The 3,681-nt window shown below is 37.3% G+C and overlaps 1 long non-coding RNA gene across 1 annotated transcript; it reads right to left on the reverse strand.

The window, feature by feature from the left end:
• Positions 1 to 1,006: 1,006 nt before the first annotated feature.
• On the reverse strand, positions 1,007 to 1,476 carry LOC124461221. Its single transcript, XR_006954971.1, has 3 exons — positions 1,420 to 1,476; positions 1,262 to 1,337; positions 1,007 to 1,204 (listed from the first exon to the last, which is right to left on the reverse strand). It is a non-coding gene; the product is annotated as an uncharacterized LOC124461221 (long non-coding RNA).
• Positions 1,477 to 3,681: the final 2,205 nt, after the last annotated feature.

A 3,681-nucleotide genomic window follows, 5' to 3' on the forward strand; every position in this document is an offset into this window, starting at 1 on the left:
GCTGAAATTCTGCTGGTAGCTTCGTCGAATGGTGCCAGTATAGTGCAAAGGTCTTGTATAGCGGCAAAAGCATCTTCGCTTAGGGGAATAGGCGCCTTTGGGGTCTTCAGCAAAACTGAGGCAACTGCTTCTCGCGTGTCTAAAATGCGTTGGAGCATATGGTACGCACTATTCCACCTAGTGGGGACCTCTTGTATCAAGCTGTGAGGCTTAAGTTGACCTTGCTCATTTTTAAATTTGGCATTGGCAATAGTGCTACATTTAAAAAAGGCAACGATTCGCTTTGTTTGAGTCAAAATTTCCCTCACCTTATCTTGAGCCAAAGCGTCTTGAACTACAAGATTTAAACTGTGGGCAAAGCACGGCAAATGTTTTTTTTTTAGACTCTCGCATGCCTTTATCATGGACGCCGCATTGTCAGTGACTATGGATTCAATTTTATTGAAAATATTAAATTCGTCACATATTTCCGTCAGCGTTGCGCTAATGTTGGCACTTGAGTGGTTTTCTTCGTTTAAAAGGGGCTGTGTTGCCAATACAGCCGCCTTTAACTTGAAGTCATCGTCAATGAAATGGCACGTTACAGTTATGTAGTTACAATTGCCTCGAGATGTCCAGCAATCTGTACTCAACCCACAGTGCTCGATTGTATTAAGCTTGTTTTTTAGCTTTAATTGCATCTCATCAAACATTGTCTTCATATGGACGTTTTTTAATGTTGTGCGGCTCGGTAGAGAATACCTCGGATCTAAGGCTTTTACAAAGCACTTGAACCCTTCATCCTCTACTACGCTGAAAGGTTGCAAGTCTTTCGCAATCATTTGAGTCAAACACTTGTCCAATTTCGCCCTTCTTTCAGATGTAGGTTCATAAAGCTCGGACCGTTGAACAAATTGGTCAATTTTTGGCACATTTTCGCTAAGTTGACTTAATTTGAGCGGGTGGGCACGCCTTAAATGCTCTTGCATGTTAGACGTGTTCCCGCTCGTTTTGTACTCATTGCCACATAATTTGCATTTTGCGAAATTTCTACTTTTACATTTTTCAAAGTAGTCCCATACCTGAGAGCTGCATTTTTTTCGCTTGCAAGGCAACTCGTCTGGATGCGGAACCACAGCGGACGACGAGGCAGATGTTGATGGTGAGGCAGCTAATATCGATGAGGCAGCTGAAGATGTTGAGGCAGCTGATGATGCACTTTTATCTAAAATACAAAAACAATTATGAACAAATAAGAAAAAATTAGCTTGGAAACACTTACTTGATGAAATCACAAACTTATCCATAATTTTTGAGGAACCGCCAACAAAGTTACACCTATTTTAGAAATCTGTGTACTAAATAGTTCAAAAGTGAATTAATATAGAATTAATTAGAATTAAAATCGAAAAACTTTAAATTTTATGTAAAAGTACTTACGCGTGGTTTTGTGTCTAGCCATGCAGTGAACTATCGATGGAGGAAAAAAACCATCGATCTATCGCTCAATTGAAAGTCCATCGATATTATCGATAGTACCATCGATGGTTTTGCAGCTCTACTCTCTGGAGCTACCAGGATTTCCACCACATAACTTGCAACTCAAAGTTGGTTTAGTTATTATGATATTGCGTAATTTAAATCCACCGTGACTTTGCATGGTACTCGGCTTGCGGTGAAAAGACTTGTGAGGAACATAATTTTGACAATAATGCTCCACACAACAAACATGTAACCAACAAGGAACAACACACAGGAAACATACGCAAGACACGGATTCGTGATGCCTGGCAACATGTTGTAAAGAGTGATCGTTAGCATGGCTTTAAAACTTTTGGCCCTACTCGTTTTCCATTTGCTAGACATTCATTATACTCTTGAAGTTTATTTTCTTTTTCTTTAGCTTTTGTTCGTACCGATCGTCTGCGTTTGCGTCTGATCGGTGCTCTTCAGGTACTCCAAGCAATCTTTTCCAAGCGGACCCGCGCGCTTACCTGGACCTCCGTTAGGAGTAGCTCCATCTTTTGGACGCTGCCCTCTCGCTACAGGGCTTAGTTGGTTTAAACGTTCGGCTAGCACATTTTTAGTGCCAGTATCAGATTTGTAACTGGGATTTTGAAAAGTCATCAGGATTTATTGAATCCATTATTGTTTTTTAATATTTTTTCTTATCTCTCATTCTTTTTCTTTAATTCTCTCTGTTCTGTTCTAACAAGTGAGACAGCACACTTCTCTTACTGTACCACTGCATAAAACTTAAAACTAAGTTGTAACAAAGAAAAGAGTAAGATATACTTAAGGCTAAACATATTGCACTGGGGGAAAGAGTAAGATATACTTAATACTAATACATATTGCTTCAATTCGGCCATTCTGACAGTAAGGATCACCTGATCTTCTTTATGACGACTATTGGTTCTCGTATTATAGCTGTGTGTACTGTTGTCATTCTTAGCGTTTTTCAATTTACTTATTTCTTTGCTTAACATACTGTCCTTTTTCGATAACAGAATTTTCATTTACATTTAGGTTTGTATTTGCTTTTATCTGTTCATTCGTATTTTGATCTTTCTTTATATTTACGTTAACTTTAATAGTTTCATCTGACCAATTGAACCATGGCTTCATATTTGCTATAGACCAAATTCGACGTCACTTACAACGTATCGATAATTTTCGAAGCACTTAACGATTTTAAGAGGCCCTTTGAATCTCGGCTCTAATTTTTTTGGATACACCTTTGTGAGTGTCATAATTTTTAACTACCATAAGTCGCGTTCGCGAATTTCCGCACACATGTTGCAGGGTCATTTCTGTGATTATCATTTACCGTTTACCACACAGACCCCCCTCCCGACCAAAAATTCAATGCCAGGGCAATGATTTCTTTTAAAACGGAACTCCATTCGATCCGTAAACGGAGCTGCTAACTTTCCTCCGTTAATTTATGTTCAAATGAAACCATTTGTACAGAGACCATGTTGTGTGGCATTTGGAACAATTACAACTACAATTGGCAACTAAATTGCTTCCAAATAGTTTCCGTGCCTTTCTCATAAATCGACAAAAAAAAACCCTAAAGCTCTGTATTTTCTTTGTTTAAAGTTGGTATTTTAAACTTTATAAATTTTTGTATAAATATACATATTTAAGCGACTTGCAACTTGAGTGAAAAACTGTGATTCCATAATATTATCGCAAAATTATTATCGAAAGTTTTTATCATCCCCTAACATTACCCAATAGACAAGTGAATCTGTTGTCTGATTTCTTCGTTATGGACTGAAGAAGTCGCTTGGAACAATATTAATTATATTAATAATTAAAACCGTGCAAATAACACCTCATATTTTTGAGGACCAGAAAACATAACGCTATTCAACTGCATCTCAAGGTAATAAAGATGAAATACAATGTCATCAAAAAACCGTTGCACTTTTTGTTTTCAAATAAACAATTACTTCTTGGGGGAATGCAAAGCTACGCTTTTGCCTTCAATTCCCTTGAAATTCAACCAGTTATTATATCATACAGATTTTAGCAAGCGGTGCTTTTAAACTTCTAAATATTTGTATTTAGAAAGTTAATATACCTCGGAGCAATTCGACAAAATATCATTCAACGAGTCAATGCCGTGATAACGAGTCGTTCGACATTGTAAAAAAAAACTTTCTGAAAAAATAAGTAAAAAAAAAATTCAAT

This window comes from Drosophila willistoni, unplaced genomic scaffold (genome assembly GCF_018902025.1).
Source record: "Drosophila willistoni isolate 14030-0811.24 unplaced genomic scaffold, UCI_dwil_1.1 Seg271, whole genome shotgun sequence".
In the NCBI taxonomy this organism is placed as follows: Eukaryota; Metazoa; Arthropoda; class Insecta; order Diptera; family Drosophilidae; genus Drosophila; species Drosophila willistoni.